The 19,719-nt window shown below is 45.4% G+C and overlaps 1 long non-coding RNA gene across 1 annotated transcript; it reads left to right on the top strand.

Annotated features, from left to right (window-relative positions):
- The first annotated feature begins 878 nt into the window (after window positions 1-878).
- On the top strand, window positions 879-17,372 carry LOC121651483. The gene is made up of 3 exons (XR_006012441.1): window positions 879-957; window positions 14,981-14,989; window positions 17,361-17,372. It is a non-coding gene; the product is annotated as an uncharacterized LOC121651483 (long non-coding RNA).
- Window positions 17,373-19,719: the final 2,347 nt, after the last annotated feature.

Here is a 19,719-nt window from a genome sequence, read left to right as displayed (position 1 = left end):
GATTCATCCTACTGAATTCACAATACCTTAGTTTCCTGTCTACTTTATACCATCACTGACTGACCGTGTCATGCTGCCACGGCACAGCTCCATAGTCAGAATTGAAATAGTCAGTTAGGAGCTGCCTTTGTAACTTTGCATCAGCTTTGGGGTTTTGATCAGTAGTTGGCTGCTGTCCTGTCAAGGGGGGGATCATTCCTCAATGCTCCAGCAGTCAGGGTATGGTTAGCAGTGTCTTCACTATCACAAATGTTGATGTAGGAAAGCTTGTTGTTTTCCACCATATAGTTATGTAGACAACAGGCAGCCAAAATGACTTGATGCACTTTATCAGGCCTGAGATTGATTGTTGTCAAAAACACCCTGAACCTGTTGGAGAGAATGCCACATGCATTCTCGACCACCCGTCTAGCCCTGGATAACCGATAATTAAAAATTTGTTTCGGCTGGTCCAGGTTTCTGTGTGGGTACGGTTTCATCAGTGTTAGTGACAGTGGGAATGCGTCATCACCAACTATGTGGTAGTTAATTTTGCTGCTGGATATTCCATTTATCTCTTCAGCTGGTGGCAAATTCAGGGAGTTTTCACTCAGTGCTTTCTTTAATGCTGAGTTTGCAAATATGCCAGAATCTCCTGCACGACCAGTTGCCCCCACATCTACATATGTGGACTTGTAATTTGCATTTACAAGAGCTAAGAGTACAACACTGAAGAAATGTTTGTAGTTGAAGTACTCTGAACCACTGTTTTCTGGCTGTTGGATGGCAATGTGTTTGCCATCAATTGCTCCGATGCAACAAGGATAGTTCCACCTCTCCTTGAATTCCTTGGCAATTTCCATCCATTCACCTGTCGTTGTCGGGACCTGAAAAAAAAGAGATATTTAATGTTTGCTTTTAATTTAATAATTTCAGCCATCACCATCTGATACAGCTGGCAGTGAGGACACCATTGACGTGCAAAGCAAAGACCCCAATGATACATCTTCTGTGTTTGAAAATGAAGCTGATGAAGGAGAAAGCAGTACAAGCACATCTACCCCCAAATTCACAAAACAACCCATCATACGACCAAACCACCTGAAATGGCAATGAGATGCGTAAGAATATCAGTTGATAAAAGGGTTGGCTGAGTCAATTACTCAGAGAAACAAGGCACAAAAAAAATCAGTGGAAGATAATGCAGTTTGTGCATTTGGTCGGTATGTCACACAAACGTTGTCTGAATTTGATCCATACACTAGAAACATGGCCCAGTTCCATATTAATAATATTTTATTTCAGGCACAAATGGGAACACTTGGCCAAAATACACACCCCATCAGCCCAAGACCACCACCAATGTTTAACCACCAGCCACAACCATTTCATCACCGACATGAGTGGGTGGGTCCCAAACAAGCACACAACCCTGTTTACCAAAATCATGTCTCAGTTGACAACGACCAAGTGTATGAAACACTGTAATATTTTCATTGCAAATATTGTGTATACATACAAAGTTTATATTTTTTACTTTGAGTTTGTGTGTGTGTGTGTGTCAGTGCCACTTCACTTCCTCCTCACCAGTGAGTGTCAGTGTGCATGTATTCTTTTCCTCACCTGAGCTTTTATGTTTGGTTTTTGATTTTGTCAACCTCCCAAAACAGTGTGACACAGTTGAGACCTCTAAAGAAATTAAGGCTAGGTCCATTATATTGTTTACAATTCTGTTCATTGTTTGAAATGAATGTTTATAGACATTTTTCTTTCATTCATAGATGGCCTAATGTGTGATTCTACTGTTCTATTTTTGGAACATATTAGGCTAATAGAGCATTTATTTTTGTAAACTGCATTATTTAATAACTTGTTGCATCTGTAGTGCATACTGTTGTGTTTGAATAAAATGCAATTCATTACCTTCATATACTGCTCCCTCATTGTGCTGTACAACGCCTGGCATGTCTCATCAACAATATTTGAGACTGTCCTTTCTCCAATCCTGAATTGAAATGCCAGACTTCGAAATGTTTCACCTTAAAATATAGAAACATTAAAATCTTATGAGCTTTACAAAGACACAGGATCAAAATCTTAACCAGAAATTACAATGAATCAAGATCACCTTTTACAATATAAACCACAATTGTCATACCAAGGGAAGGAAAGCATAATGTAGTTGTGATGGCCTTGCTTTTTCTAACAAAATTGACATAATTCTTTTTGGTAGAGCTAGCTACATATAAACATAGTAAACTAGGGCCAGCCACAGTCATTCTGCATGCAATGTAATTTACATTGTAAAAAACATACCTGTAGCCAGGAATCTGACTGATACTCTGTCGCATCGTGGTATCAACTTTGCAGATCGATGGACCCACCATTTCCAACACCCTCTCGAAGGATTCTCTGTCCAGGCGGTGGTATTGCCAGAAGGATTCTGGGTCTTCGAGTCGCATCTCTTGGAGAAGATTAGCATAAACTCCTTGCCCTGTCCTCCTTTGCAGCCATGACCTCACCCATGTTCTCCTAACTTTAGAACGCCAGCGATGGCGGCTCCTCATCAACAGAAGGAGCAGCAATATTTCCTCCATATCCACCTTTGTCTCCGTTTCATTCATTTCTGACAAGAGGGGGCTACCATCTTGGAATCATGTGAGCGGAGGGCGCGTCTTGATTGGTCACTTGAATTTCTGCCCTCAGCACGTAACTTTCGTAACACGCAGACGGTGAGTTTTTTGCCTCCCGAGGCAAAAAATATCAAACGTATTTGGTTTTCACCTCAAGGCCTTGTGAGGTAGAAAGTTTGGTGAAAATAAGGAGCACACGGCGAGCTCTCTGCTGAGAAAATAGTCTCGAATGACTTTTAGCTCAGTAGATAGCTCTCGTGTGCGGCAGGCTTTAGGGACGGAAGGGGCTTTCAAAACGCACTGCATTGTTTCAGTCATCACATCTCCAAATTTTGAGGACACCCTCAGCTTAGCCTGGACCAGATATAAATTTAAAAATTAGAGGAGCGATTAATCGCATTGTTACGCGCAAACTGTCTCTTTCCTTTAAAAGAAGACCTACTGTTTTATAGAAAATGCAGTAAATTTATGTTTACTAACATGACATCAGGGGTCTCCAACCTGCGACTCTGGACCTTCCACAATGCCTCTGGCTAAAATATTTTTTTAAATCTATCTTTCTTGTCGTTAGGTTGGAAACCTGGGACTTTTTTTTTACTTTACATCACTTTCCACAAATATCTACATCCCTTAGAAGAAAGTCTGTTTATCCTCATTTTATAAAGGTTTTATGTTTTTCTTTATTTTAAAACCTAAAAACAGAAATAAAAATGTGGTTCTTCAAAAATAACAAACATCCTATGGTGCCTCTTCATTAAAATATATATTAAGTTTCCTTTTTGAAAAGTCTGGTAACATCTGCGTCTCTAAAGGAGTTTTATTTAGCTGGATGAGGGAAAAATGGCTCTTTGGATTGGAAAGGCTGCAGACCCCTGCACTAAAGAAATATTTACTATATGCACAATAACTTCCATCCATGCACCTTCAGTGCTTCATTATCCAGATTTCTGGATATAATTTCTCTAACTTTTCATTCTTAGCTTGACTGTTTAGCTTCACCTCTGCACCCGCAGCCTCCGCTACCGGGAGTTAAGGGTTAACATCTCGTTTCCGGGTGTAGCGTCAGGTCTGTAGATGTAACTATAAACATGTGTGGTATCCACAGAAAGTCCAGAATCTCAGCTACCAGAGGGGTATTGCACGAAACCAGAATAAAGAAATCCAGGATGATTAAGCAAGCCCAGCTTGACCTAGCTTGCGTGGCCTATCCTGGCTTAATTGGTTGCACGTTTGCTGAGCCAGGATGAGAAGGTGCGGCTAGGTTAAGCCAGGCGAAGATAGTTGGGATAAGTGCGTGTGCACGGCATACTGAAGCAGACCTCGCGATCGCTCACAGAATCAAAGATGGGAAAATGGATAAAAGTCGCGCATCCTACGTCACGGCCGCTGAACAACAGCTCCTGACAGAGTTCTCTGACGAAGTTAAGGATATTATAAGGAAAAAAGGCAATACCAATGCCTTAAGTACACCTGCTTGGTGCCGGCCCTTTCCTATGGCGGCGCCTCTTCCTCGCCGCCACCAAGTTCGTAAGCGTGGAGTGGATTTCTCCAGCCTTCGTCCTCTGGATTATGAAGAGTTACGGGTAAAGCAGGACCTTGTTCTGCATCTGGCTCTTGTCAATGCCAGATCGCTGGCAAAAAAACTTGCCTTTTCTGAACTTCTTCCACCCGACTGCTGTTTCTCCAGCTCTCCCCAGTCCAGTGGTAAATGTGGTGGGCTGGCTTCTGTGTGGAGGTTTAGCTTCTGCTGTGGGAGACCTTTGTCAAGCCCCTACTCTAGTTTTAAGCTCATACAACATGTCTCTGGTCCTACTCACGAGAAGGGACATACGTTAGATCTTGTGCTCTCTCATGACTTAAACGTATTTCTGATCATCTGCCTGTTATTTGCCATATCACTGCCACCCTCTCCTTAAACCGTGCGCCCCAATGTGACGCCGGTGGCTATTAAATTCTATTGCTATTAATGTCGATGATTTTGCTGATTTATTTAACTGCACATGCACGGGTACATTGGACTCTATTGCACCATTGGTGACTCGGCACTCTAAACCTGCATCTGAACAGTGGTTGGATGATTCCATCCGTGCTCTCAGACGTTTGTGCAGGCCTGCAGAGAGACGTTGGAAAAGGGATGGACTCCAGGTCTCTTTGGGTTTATTGAAGGATTGTCTCTCCAATTATCAGTCTGCTGTAAAATCTGCTAAAACGGGCTACATTTCAAATCTGGTTGCAAGTAACAGCCACAATCCCCAGGTTCTTTTTAGCACTTTAAATCGTCTCATCAATCCTTCTAAGTCTTCTTGTGTAACACCTTCACGCTCATTATGCAATAAATTTCTTAGTGTTTTTACAGGCAACATTGCTGCTATCTGGTCTTTATCCCCTCCCTCTGGGTTAGATCCTGCCGTCTCTCCAGTCTCCGTCCCCTCCCTCTGGGTTAGATCCTGCCGTCTCGCCGGTCTCCGTCCCCTCCCTCTGGGTTAGATCCTGCCGTCTCGCCGGTCTCCGTCCCCTCCCTCTGGGTTAGATCCTGCCATCCTGCAGTCTCCGTCCCCTCCCTCTGGGTTAGATCCTGCCGTCTTGTCAGAGTGCTCATCTGCTTTTGAGCAGTTTGAGCAGGTGCCACTTTCTGAACTCTTGGATGTGGTTTTTCACTTGAAATCATTTTGCCCCCGCGATAGCTGTCACCCCGCGCTAATTAAAAGTACTTTTAGCTCCATCGGCCCTGTTATCTTGTTCCTGATTAACTCCTGCCTGTTTTCAGGCTGTTCCTGTTGCTTTTAAGCTTGCTCTTGTGCAGCCTCTTTTAAAGAAACCTAACTTAGATCCTCAGTTCTGACTAACTACAGGCCAATTTCTTAATTACCTTTTTTTTTTTTATCAAAAGTCTTAGAAAAAAAAAACTGTGCATACAATTACAGGCTCACTTAGATTTTAGTAAAGTTTTAGAAAAATTTCAGTCTGGTTTTAAGTCTCTCCACAGTACTGAAACTGCACTTTTAAGAGTTTTTAATGACCTGTTTTTAGTTACTGACTCTGGAAGTCCTGTGGTTTTGATTCTCTTAGACCTGACCGCAGCTTTTGACTCGGTGGACCACCAAATCCTCCTGACCCGCTTAGAGCAGTGTGTCGGTTTTAGCGGAACTGTTCTGCCGTGGTTCTGGTCTTACTTGTTGGACCAGTCATTTTGTATTCACCTCAAGGAGTTTTCCTCAGCTGCTGCCCCTCTCAGTTATGGGGTCCCACAGGGGTCCATTGCTTTTTTCCTTGTATATGCTGCCCTTTTTCAGAAGCACAATATTGCCTACCATTGTTTTGCTGATGATGTTCAGATCTACATCCCCTTAAAGCCACAGAGGGATTCTCTGACCAACCTTCTCAGCTGTTTGTATGATCTAAAAGCCTGGATGGATTTAAATTTCCTCCACTTAAATAAGGAAAAAACTGATATTGTGGTTTTTGGAAATTCTGAGCTTCTAAATGGTACAGTTAGTGTTCTCGGTCTGCTGACCTCGTTTTAGATTAGATTAGATTAGATTAGACTTTATTAATCTCACAGTGGAGAAATTCACTCATTACAGCAGCTCTTGTTACAGAATAAAGTGCAGAAAGCAGACAGAATAAGGTGAACATGCATCACAACAAGAAGGTGCAATATAAATTATTTACAAGAAAAGAAGTCTAAGAAAAGCAAAAGATATGTAGCATTATAAATATAATATATGTATATATGTATATTATATATATATAATATACATATATATATAATTGACAGTGCAAAAGAAAACAACCTCACAGGCTCTATACATATTTACATGGTGATGGTGGGATATAAAGAATATGATGACATTGATAATGGGGGGGTATTGCACAGTAAAATATAAATAAATATTACACAGTATTATGACTATACAGATAAGTTGTACAGTCTGACAGCAGTGGGAATGAAGGACCTGCGGTAGCGCTCCTTCCTACACTGAGGGTGTCTCAGTCTGCTGCTGAAGGAGCTGCTCAGCCCCTCCACGGTCTTGTGCAGCGGGTGAGAGGTGTTGTCCATGATGGATGTGAGCTTGGCCAACATCCTCCCCTCACCCACCTCCTCCACAGAGTCCAGTGGGCAGCCCAGGACAGAGCTGGCCCTCCTGACCAGCTTGTTCAGTCTCTTCCTGTCCCGGTCAGTGCTGCTCGCTCCCCAGGAGACAACAGCGTAGAGGACAGCAAAGGCTACCACAGAGTCATAAAATGTCCTTAGCAGAGGCCTGCATACTCCAAAGGACCTCAGTCTCCTCAGGAGGTGGAGGCGACTCTGGCCCTTCTTGTACAGGGCGTCTGTGTGGTGTGACCAGTCCAGTTTACTGTTGAGGTGAACACCCAGGTACTTGAAACTGTCCACCCGGTCAATCTCCTTCCCCTGGATGTTCACCGGTGTGTGGGGTAGTGTCCTTCTCCGGAGGTCAATCACCATCTCCATGGTCTTACTGGTGTTTAAGCACAGGTGGTTGCGCTCACACCAGTCCACAAAGTCCATGATGACTGACCGGTACTCCAGCTCGTTCCCCTCAGACACACAGCCCACAATGGCTGTGTCGTCAGAGAACTTCTGGAGATGACAGCTGCTGGTGTTGTAGGTGAAGTCCGAGGTGTAGAGGGAGTGGGGTTAGAATCAAATCTGTTAAAAAACAGATTTAAATCATTGGCCCAGCGCTGGTCTCCATCAGCTGTCCCTCTGGCACCACTCTGTCCAAATCCAGAGATCTCCTTCAGCCCTCGCCACATGTCCCGCGTGTTATTCTGCTCCAGCCGCTCCTCCAGCTTCTTCCTGTAGCTGTCCTTGGCCCGCCTGATCTTGTACTGGAGTTCATGCTGAACTCTCCTCTGCTCCTCTCTGTCCCTGAGTTTTGTCGAACCCATGCCAAAAATCTGGGTGTGATTATAGACAATTCCTTTAACTTCCAGGTCAATTCTGTAGTAAAAGTGTTTTTTTCTGATTCTGCTTGGCAAGTTAAAGCCCTACCTGCCCAAGCATGACCTTGAAAAAGTTATCCACCTGCTCATCATGTCCTGCATAGATTACTGCAGCTCCCTATATTATGGCATTGACCAGTCATCCCTACACCGGCTGCAGCTGCCCAAAACGCTGCTTCCAGGGACAAGACGGCGTGATCACATCACCCCTGTGCTTGCCTCCTTGCATTGGCTTCCTGTTAGTTTTAGGACCCAGTACAAGATTTTATTAATTGTTTTTAAAACCTTAAATAGTTTGGCTCCCTCATACTTGTCAGAGTTGCTACACCAGCATGCCCCAGCCAGGACTCTGAGGTCCTCTTCACAGCTCCTACTGAAGGTCCCGTCTGCTAGACTTAAATGCAGGGTGACAGAGCTTCCTCTGCTGCCGCTCCTAAGCTGTGGAACAGCTTCACATCAGAGCTGCTCAGTCTGTCGCTGGTTTTAAGTCTTTACTCAAAACCTACTTCTTTGTGCTGGCATTTGAACAAATCTGAGCTTGATATTCGTGTGTTTTATTTTTTTAGTTTTATTCTAGATTTTAATTCTAGTTTTGTTGTTTTTATTATTGTATAGATTTAATCTTTTTTTTATCAATCTTTATTTCTGTTTTTATTTCATTGGTTTTTATTGTTTTATTGCGTAGTGTTTTATTTTCAACTGTGGAGTGTTGGTTGTTCTTTTGTTCACCACTTTGGGCAACTGCTGTTGCAGAAAATGTGCTATATAAATAAACCTGAACTTGAACTTGAACTTGAGGTACACAAAGTCTGAACACACATGTAAACAAGGATGATGTCTCCCCATGAACACGAACAAACGGCTCCTCTACTGAAAGCTCACATCTCACAGATTCCACAGCTGGAAGTTTCATCTCGCTACGACCAAGATTCACCGAACCAGAGGCAGAAGAAGACCCGATTTAGACTTTACGTTTGTAAAAGTCAGAAAACATGTCTTACCATTGCTGTCTTCCATAAATTAAAACTGCATTTATTAAAAAAAAATAGATAAATAAAAAGTTTCTCATTGTCTTTTGGGAGCAGTTTCCCGTCCAAAAATCATGATGTTCTGCCATCTGCAGGTTTAGACAAAGAGAAACGTCGGTTCTTCTTCTTCTTAAGTTCCAGACAGAAAATGTGTCTTCATTTTAATAAACCCGCTCTCACCTGATTACATCAGACATACCGCTGCAGCAGGGAAGGGAGCACCGGGAAAATTGGCTGATGACACTACTGAGTCATCACAAATAGCCTATAACTTTTCCACAAAGCTGAAGCTTGGAAGGGTCGCTTCTTAAAGAACAACCCAATCTGGGCCTCCATCGGCCTGGGTCAGCTAACGTCACGCTTGGGATAGCCGCAGTCGGTCGCCATGTTGGTTGCATCCTCGTTGTAAACAACTGTTCGTCGTCTTTGCTGTGTTATAATCTTTGATAAAATGGGAGTCTCGTGTTGTGTGAAAGACCACCACACTAAGTCACACGATTAAAAAAGGTAGAAAAGTAGCCACAACCTTAGATTTTTTTTCCAGTTTTGGACAGCAGGTTGAGGATGTAATTGAGGCGTTGGATGACCTGGTCGCAGCGGTGAGAGAAGGACATCACTTTCACCACCATCTCCCTTCATGCGTGTTTGCTGTCGGCATTTTCATAAAGGCAAGAATGAGACTTTTTGTTGTTGTTTTTATTGTGTAAGTAATGAATATACTTTATTTGGCTTTCTAAAGTCACTATATTCACATTGGCTAACTTCACTTGTATTTTTTTTTTTTTTTTTTTTTTTTTTTTTAAACCTGTCTTTTCCAGCATCGTTGCAAACAGAATGATTGTCTGGCTGCCGTCTGGTGCTGGGCAATTTTACTCTATCAAGCAGGGATTTATACTACATGTATAAAGTCCCTCTTGATGAAAAACTTTATTAAATCAGACTCTTAATGCTGGACTCGACCGGAGGGGACAGAGAGAGAGAGAGAGAAAAGAAAGTAGAGAGAAGAGGGAGGGGAGAGAGAGGGACAGAAAGGGTGTGGGGAGTGCGGGTGGGGACTTGAAACATCATACAGAAGACCATGTAATCCATACTACTTACAACATATATAGCTAAGATCATCCTAGCCAGTAGGTCATTACACAACTAGTTGATAATAGTAACAATAATAATAATAAGAGTAAGAGTAATAATAATAATAAGAACAGAAATAATAAAAAAAAGAAAAAAAAAAAAAATGATAATAGATATAAGTGAAACTGCTGTATTCAAGAACACGCGCAGAGAAACCTGTGTGGATGTGTTGGAGAACTCGGCCACACGGCGACGCAAAGACTGTGTGGAGACGTTCAGGAAGGAGTGACCATGCAGAGTGATCATGCAGATGCCACCTCACTTGAACAGAGGCCAGAGTCAGGCCAGCGGTCCCGAGACCCAGGCCACCAGCCCCCCCGCAGGCAACAGATCCCGACCGGTCCACAGAGACGACCACTCGCCCGCCCAGGAAGGCAGCAGCAGGAGACCCCAGCAGGAGCCGCCCCGCGGACACAGGGCACCGGCCCCGGCAGGCCGAGGCCAGCAGTCCCCGACCCCCCCGGGCACCGGCCGCCCGGGACAGACGGGGCAGAGGGCCCGGGCCCAGGAGCGCAGGGACACCCCCCCCCCCCCCCCCCCCCCACAGGCCGAGGGCCAGCACGCCACCCGGGGGGACCCGGCCCGCCCAGACGGCCACCACCAGAGGCCAGCCCCACACCCCAGCGCCCAGCCGCACACCCCGAGAACCAGTCCTGCCCCCCCCAGACCAACACACACACACACAAACACACACACTCTCCTTCCACTCCTCCATTCATCCTCCCACGCATACACCATTCAACCCTCACATACTCTGTACTCCCACACACACACACCATCCTTCCACACACACACCATCCTTCCTCCCACACACTCACCATCCTTCCACCATACACTCTCCCACACCTACCCTATCCTCCCACACACACATCATCCCTCCACCACTCATCCTCCCACACATACACCATCCTCCCTCTCATACACCATTCATCCACCTTCACGTACCCCATCCTCCCACACACACACACCACCCCTCCATCACCCACTCTCCCAAACATACACCACTCCCCCACACACACACCATCCTCCCTCCCATACACCATCCATCCTCCCGCACACACACCATCCTTCCACCATCCATCCTCCCACACACTCCCCATCCCTGCACCATACATTCTCCCACACATACCCCATCCTCCCACACATACATCATCCCTCCACCATTCATCCTCCCACACCCACACCACCCCCCCTCCCACACACCACGCATCCACCTCCTCACACCCCACCCTCCCACACACCATCCCTCCACCACCCATCCCCCCACACCCACACCACCCTCCCACCCACACACCACCCCCCCCCCAACACACACACACACAAACACCATCCCCCCACCACCATCCTCCCGCCACCCCACACCGCGGGGGGACAGCCCCAGCCAGGAGGCGAGGAGACACGAGCCAGGCCCCCACCCCCCCACCCCGCCCCCCACTCCCCACCCCCAAAACAGCACCTTCCCCCCAGGGCCAGCAGCCAAAACCCCCCGGGACAGCCCGCCTACGCCCCGGGCCAACGCGACATGCCACCCGGCCCGCCCCGCCCCCGGGCCATCCATGGAGACAGGGGCGCTTGAAGACCCCATCCCCCCTCCCTCCCCCACTAGTGATGGAATATATTATGTGCTGTTTGCAATTTAAAAAAGAGGGTTAAAATTGGGGGGCAGTAACTGCATTGAGGAGGGGGCGGGGCCACCTGAGCAGTCCCACCCACCTGACCTCGCATGTTCCACCCCCCAAAACGTGTTTGTATGTTGCAAATGTTATTTGTGCTCAGTGACTAAGTGGAATTAAAAGCTGGGAGGCATGCTGCCGCTCAGCGAAGCAACGGGGCCATTATGATGACCCCCCTGCCCCGCCCAGCGCAACAAGCACCCTCCCACAGCCCTACCTGTGTATGTAGTGAAGAGTGGGGGAGGGGAGGGGTCAGGAGATGTAGGTCCAGAGGGGAGTAAGCCTCCCCCCTGGAAGACGACCCGCCAGTGGCTTAGGGCGCCCCCGTCCCCCGCCGGCCCCGAAGGGCGTCACAGGCCCGGAGCAGGCACCCCAACCCAGGCACGCCACGAACCCCCCCAGGGGCCAGCCACCAGCCCAAGGGGCCACTTTCCTCTTTCTGAGTGGGAGGGGGGCGAGGCAAAGGAAGGGAACCCCAGGCCCATGCCCCCAACACCCGGCCAGGGCGCCCCCCAGAGGACACGTCCTAACCCCCTGCAAACGCACACACACTCTTTTTCTTTTTTTTTTTTTTTTTTTTTTTTCCCCCAGCCACTCACACACCCTCTGACACACCTCTATACACCAACACCTCAATACGTGCACATACCTCCACACACACACTTCACGCACATACCTATAAACACACACACCGGTGCCCACATACACACACACTCTCATACCCCTCCATACACATACACCACTACACACGCACTCACATACATACCCGCATATACACACAAGCACCTCCATACATACTCACGCCTCCACCCACTCCTTCACTCCTCCACACACACCTCGACCTCCACGTGCACACACTCATATATACACACCTTCACACACCCCCACACACACATCCCACATAGACCTCCACACACACACCCCGCACACCACTCACACACACATACACGCACACACCTAGACCTTCATACACACCCACACACACATACAGCACACACATCCCTCTACACCCACCCACACACCAGCATACCTACGGACACACACACACACACACCCACCTATATATAAACACACCCCCACCCAGGTTCCGGGGCTGCGACCAAGCACCAGGGCACGGACCAACCCCCGGCACGGCACATCCGGACGGGCCCAGCCCCCCCCAGCAGCGGCAGACCCCCCACCCCCAGGAGAGGGGGGAGACCCGACACCCCAGAGCCCGGGGCCCCCACCCGGCCCACCCCGGGCCCGACCGGCCACCCGGCCAGGGGCCGACGGACACCGACCCAGGCACCCCGGCAGCCACCCCCCACCGCCACGAGGCAGCCCCACCCCGGGGCCCACCCAATGCCGCCCGCCCAGACCGGAACCCCCAGCCGACCCAGCAGCGGAGCAGCCGAGATCCCCACCCAGGAGACAACCGGAGACCCGAAGCCACCAGGGACCCCCCACCCATATCCACCCCCATCCAAGCGAAGCCGCAATCCTCCACCTACATTAGGTGATGTAGCCAGTCACAGGGGACCAGAGGGAATGAAAGTCATCTGATTGGTTCCTGGAGGAGGCAGACATTGTCTCAATGCTGATGTGATCTAACAGGAGATTTCTAAACTGCTGGATAGACAAATTATTCTTATCTTTCCAGTTCACAAGAATAGTTTTCTTTGCGATGCATAAGACTGCGAGGACCAAGTTTATGGAGTGTATTCCTATGTTAGTGTCACCCAGGTCGCCCAGTAGGCAAAGTGTGGGGTTTGCAGAAAAACTGGTTTTAAACCATTTTGAGAGATCTTCACACACCTTAATCCAGAACCTTTGGACAGGTGTGCAGGACCACAGCGCATGGATGTAGCTATCAGAAGTGTTCTCAGAGCAGTGTGGGCAGATATCTGATGGTGAAAGGCCCATCCTGAACATCCTGTGTCCTGTATAATGAGTTCTATGGAGAATTTTGAATTGTATTAGTTGTATATTTGAATTCTGAGTCATTTTAAACGTGTTTAAACATATTTGTGACCATCTTTTCTGATCAAAGTTATTAGATAAATCAACTTCACTTGTAAACTAGAGGCAAAGAGGGAGGGAAATAGAAATGGTGTTTTTTTTATTTAATCATCTTTCTATAAAACGTCTCAGAGTGAATGATTTTAAAGATGCAGGTAAATACCAAGAGTGCTCTGTGTTATGAAGGACTTCGAGCAGACAGATCAAGGTAATCAAGATTTATTACAGGAACTGATAATGCAACGCAGGTTCTTACTATAAAGAGCGGAGTAGAGAAAGTCTCTGGAGGATAATCAGTTGTGCAAGTAGTCGGGACCGGGAAGGGAAGATCAGGAGAGTCCAACAGCGTTGAAACGAGGTCCGACAACGAATGACTATGCAGGTGGAGTATAAGTAGTTCTTGAATCCGATTGTTAGCAGGTGTAGGCCATCAGAATTCTGGTGATTGACTGCGGTAATGCGTTTCAGGTGTGTCCGTGTCAGGGTCTGGTGCAACACTCTGAGACCTGATGGGATGTTGACTGGTTGGATTAAGTGGTTCAGATTGTGAAACTAATGGAAGCATCCAGTGTTAACTAGTTTTTTAATAACAAACGTGGTTGCAGGTCAACCAGCTTAAGAAATGATGGAGGCTCAGACTGGACACCATCCCTGCTTCTAGGACACATCAGTTCCACCCACAAACGCTGCAGGTCTGCAGGACGAAGAAGACGGATCAGCTGAGGAAAGAGACGCTGCAGCAGCAGAGATGGAGTCCACCAGGATGCAGACCCTGGAGATCTACAGACCATGAAGAGGACTCCTGATGCTGGAGAGGAAAGATTCAGATACTAACCAGAGAGGCTGGAGAAGATGGAGATCAGCTGATCAGACGATGAGACACATGATGACGGTGATGAAGATGATAAAGATGATATGTGTGTACAGTCAGACAGCTGGAAGTTTTTTTATATTATTTGTGCAGCAAAAATGTGATTTTTTTGTTTTTGTACATGACTTAAACATGAATAATAAAGTGTGTCAATTACATTTTTGAAGAATTTTTTACTTTTCGTTGCCTCTTAAGAACATAAATAATCAGTGTCAGTTTAATAATGAAAATTACATTAAATTTTAATTACATTATAAATCTTGTGGAGATAAACACTGGATAGAAACATGATTATTAACCAGATGAGAAGCTTGACAGTTTTACTTTTTCATATAATATTTTATTGAAATTCTCAATCAGAATAAACAGCAGCACCACAACGTTAAACAGATCAAATTTCAATAAAAGAAAATATAGAATATGAACACGTGATATAATAAAACACTGAAGTTGTGGCAAAATATCTTCAAGTAAGGTAGAGAGAGAATTCCACATCTTTGATGGCAATTTTAATCCTGAAACAATATAACGTGCAGTTGTGGTAAAAACTGCTAAATATGTAAATTAGTCACCATAAGGACCAAAGAGAGCAGATCCAGAAGTCTTCTTTATCTGCTGCAGGCTGTAGACCTACATGATGACCCAGAGCTTCAGTGGAGATTCAGTCAGGTGCTGGGAGTGCAGGAGTGCAGTTAGGTGTTAGATGTGTGACACAGACCAATTGCCTTGGTTCTCAAGGCTTGCTCCTGTGCTGCCATGGTTACCGCTTCTGTGCTGTCCTTCAGTCCAGCCCTCTCTAGCCATTGGTAGGACTTGTTCATATCCACCACTTCAGCTCTCTGTTGGTGGTACATCCCATGCAGGGCTTGTCCTAACAGCTAACAGTTAACTGCCCTGATCTGATTCTCTCTATTGAGCTGACTTCTCAGGACTTGCCTTACTCGTTGCAGATGTGTGGCTATGGCAGTGTTCCTTGTGGCTTCTTCCTGGTTGCCGTTTGCTTGTGGTATGCAAAGATACTTGTAGCTGTCCTCAACATCTGCTATTCTACCCTCTGGGAGTGAAATGCCCTCTGGATGGACTACCTTCTCTCTCTTTGCTGTCTCTGGTTCAACCACATTTCTCCAGTCAAATATCCCTGCTGTACATCCTGGTGATGTGGATCAGTGAGTTAATGTCTTGCTCACTCTTCGAGTACAACCTGATGTCAACCATGTATAGGCGGTGACTGATGGTGGCCCCATTCCTGAGTGGCTGAGAGTGTGTGTGTGTATATATATATATATATATATATATATATATATAGGTGTATTGTACTATAGGGTATGTTTTTAAGTCAGTTAGTCAGTTAATGGGCATAACAATAGTCTTAGACCAGTTAACAGAGTAGTCAGATATTGATGAGAATGTGTTAATAAGTGTGATTGTCTGGGGGAGCGATGCCAGTGAGTTCTGGAGGAAAAGTAATACATCATCAGCATAAAGAGTTATCTTGTTTTCTATATTGTTGGCATGGATTCCTTTAATCTCTTTATTTTGTCTTATGGCAGCAGCTAGGGGTTCGATAAAAATAGCAAAGAGTGATGGAGAAAGCGCGCAGCCCTGTCTGGTTCCTCTCTGCAAACAGAAGCTTGGAGAAGTTTGATCATTGGTCTTTACACATGCATTTGAGTATTTTTATATAAAATATAAATATTTTTATCCAGTCTATGAAAGATGGCCCAAATCCAAATTTGTTTAACGTTGCAAATAAAAATTTCCAGTTTACTCTGTCAAATGCTTTTTCTGCGTCTAAAGAAATGACTGTGGATTCCAGATTATGTAGAGTAGAATAATCTATGATGTTAATTAATCTACGCATGTTAGTAGAGGAATGTCTACCTTTAATAAAGCCTGTTTGGTCAGGATGTATTATTAGAGGGGTTATTTTTTCTATCCTTCTGGCCAAAGCTTTGCTGATTATTTTAAGATCTACATTTAATAATGAAATTGGACGGTAACTGGATGGAAGTGTCGGATCTTTTCCTGGTTTTAATAGTAGAGTAATATTAGCTAGGTTCATATTTGAAGGTATTTTTTATTTTTATTTTATTTGTAATATCATATTGTAGAAAGTGGGTGCCAGCATTGTCCAGAATTCTTTGTAGAATTCTGCTGGGTAAGCATCTGGACCTGGACCATCTGGACTTGGACCATCTGGACCTGGACCACCTGGACCTGGACCACCTGGACTTGGACCACCTGGACTTGGACCACCTGGACCTGGGGCTTAATTGTTGGGCATTTGCTGGAGAGCTTCATGGAGTTCATTGACTGAAAGAAGTGAATCCAAGGTTATTTTATTTTCATCTTTTCATTCTGGAAGATTTATGTTACTAAGAAATTGGTCAGTATTCTCATCTGTTGTGTTTAATTGTGATGTATATAATGTTGTATAGAATTCTTTGAAAGTGTTATTTATCTTGTCAGGGTCGTGGCTGATGTTTTCTTCTGGATCTCTGACAGAGGAGATGGTTGTTTTCTCCTTGTTTGTTTTTAACTGATTAGCCAGGAAAATTCTAGATTTATTTCCATGGATTTGCTCTACCAAGACATGTTATATAAATTGCTGCCCTTGATGTTGGAAAATTTTTATTATTTTTCTTATATTCTTATTTTCTTTAGTCTTGATATGTCAGTGCCGAACTTGACAGGGAAATAGAGGAAGAGATAAAAAGAGAAAAATGACAGAATTAAAATGTGGAAATAAAAGTTGTCTAGGCTCCTAAATCACATCAGTATTCACAAAAACAATATAAACTACCACAGTACTACTTGATACATAGAAGAAAATAGGATAATGATGAAATCAAACAGTCATCAAACATACCTGTAGCACCACATCCAACACACAAACAATCAGCAACATCTAGTTGGAAGCTGATGGAGAGACAAGCACGTTTGTGAGAATGCACATGTGAAAGTGCATGTGTGACAACAAGGATGAAATGTGTGCGTGCACCCTGAAGCGTTAGCGGGAAACAAAGGGGAGCCCGAGGCCCCAAAGGCACGGCAGGTCTGAGGGCACAGAACCCAGGACAGCCAAAGCAGAGAGGGCAGCGGCCCCACTCAGCCTGGGCTGCAGGGGCACCGAGCAGCCCAGGGCCACAGTGAGCAGGCCCAGTGGGGACCGGGCAGGCACCCCACAGATCCAGGGGCCATCCATCCCCCTGGCAGAGCCCCGCCCAGAAACCCAACAGAACCTGATCACCCCAGGCAAAACCACCACGGGTCACGCCAATCCAGCACCAAGGCTAGGTACCCCAGGGACAAGGACGTGTCCTGTGTGGGGTCCCAGCTGCACCCCACACAGGACTCCCGGCAGATACCAAACACGAGGGCATAGGAAGACCCCCGACCCCCTATAACTTTAGCTTTTTTATACTTGAGCTGAAAACAAGATTTGAAATTTCCAAATGATAACAAAATGTTTGTTCTATGTCTATCCACAGGTCATCTAGTGGACTAGGTTTGAGCCATTTTAGGACATATTGCAACCTATTAGCTAGGAAGTAATGTTGAAAGGAAGGCAGGTCTAATCCTCCCCTATCTTTAGGCTTTTGTAGTTTTTAAACTGATCCAGGGAGGTTTATTTTTCAGAGAAATTGGGAGATGTGTCATTCTATTGATTTAAACCAGGTAGAGGGGGGTTTCATGGGAATCATAGAAAACAAGTAGTTGATTTTGGGACCATCATTTTTATAGTGGCAACTCTCCCCATGACTAAAATGGATAGAGATTTCTAGCGAGCAAGATCATGTTCTAAAGTCGTAAGAAGGTGAATGTGATTAAGGCTGAGTAAACATGAGGAAACTGTGTTGTAGAGAGGGCATTCACTGACGTTTTTGTCATTGTTTCTCCTGTAAGAACACAGTCTGTCTGCAGGTCCTTTAATCTATTAAAGGTTTTTAGTCTCTTCTCTCTGGTCCCAGCTCCGTGCACATTCCACGTGATAAATGAATCTGGTCATGCTTGTGGTGAAAAGGTGAGTGTTGGATGCTTCTTTTTGATAAAAATGTGTATGTGTGTGTGTGTGTGAACATGTATGCATAATGTTGTGTGCCTGTGTTGAATGTTATTAAATGTACTTGAATTAATAAATGTGAGTGTTGGGTTATATATGCAGGTATTACTAAATGTACTGTGCAGCTTAGCATCAGTTTTATGTGGTTTTGTGAGGTGGCAGCTAGAAAAAAGAAAAACAAAAAAGAGTGCAAAGAGAGAAAAAGAAGAAAAAATCTGAGGAAAACGACAAAAAAAAAAGGGGGGTGAAACTTTGTGAACATTAGAAACTGGCAGTATTATTGTCTATTGTGAACAAACATTAAACTCTGTGACTTAAGTCCAGTGAGTCTGATTAGCATTTATATCACCTGTGCAAAGTGTGCAGAGTGTGGATACATATCTGAGGTCAGTAGAGCAGGGAGTGGTGTTATGGTCACGATGTAGCTGTCCATTGACGTAAAATTTGTCCACCAAGATGACAGCGCAGGCTTCTCCGTCCAGGAATTTCCTCCTGATGGGGAACAAGACACTGTGACGCTCCAGGATTTCTCTGGGAAACTGATCACTCATGCTAAGGTCAGTCCCACGAAGCTGTCTGCCGCAGCGCTTCACCTCCTCTTTTTCTTTGTGGAGAACGAATTTAGTTACTCTCTGATGAAAGGAGATGGCTTTTACCTTTTCCTCTGGAAGCTTCAGGTTGGTTCTAATAAATTTGGTTGGTTCTAATAAAAACAGCTGCCTCTGTATCTTCCTCCACCTGCTCTGGGATCCCTGAAATAACCAAATTATCTCTCATGCTACGAGCCTGTAGATCTAGGACTAATTCTTTCATTTTTTTTATTTTCCTCTGATAGTCGGCTTACTCCTTCGGCAAGGGTTTTCACCGAGTCTCTGAGGATGTTGTTCTCCGTAGCAAGAGCTTCCACCTACTTTTGGCAATATTCCAAACTTTCTTTTGGAGATTGAAACTCATGATGAAGAACTTCCAGCAGGGAGAGCCGGGCATCGAGACTGGATAGCTTCCTGTCGATGGAGATTAAGATATCCGTGGTATCGCTGCCGGTTGGAGAAACTGTACTGGTCGCTGCGGGGGAATCCACTGGGTGAACTCTTTTGGAACTGGAGCCAGTTTTGGAGGCCGTCGCCGCAGTGTTGTTAGATTTCCCCATTATAATCTGCTGGAAGCTTTCTTCGATTAAATTAATGGCGCTGGTGAGATCTTCTTCGCTGTGATCCAGAATGATCGGGTTGGTGTGGTTTGGAATATTGAACTTGTTTTTGTTTTCCCCCTTGGTTAGCTTGGGGCGTTTGTTTGTTTCAATAGCACGCCATGTTGATCCTGCCAAGTCTTGCTGAATGTCATGTTACAGCATTCTCCCTCCTCTCTCCTC

This window comes from Melanotaenia boesemani, chromosome 13, assembly GCF_017639745.1.
Source record: "Melanotaenia boesemani isolate fMelBoe1 chromosome 13, fMelBoe1.pri, whole genome shotgun sequence".
In the NCBI taxonomy this organism is placed as follows: domain Eukaryota; kingdom Metazoa; phylum Chordata; class Actinopteri; order Atheriniformes; family Melanotaeniidae; genus Melanotaenia; species Melanotaenia boesemani.
This window is presented reverse-complemented; position numbering and strand designations above follow the sequence as displayed.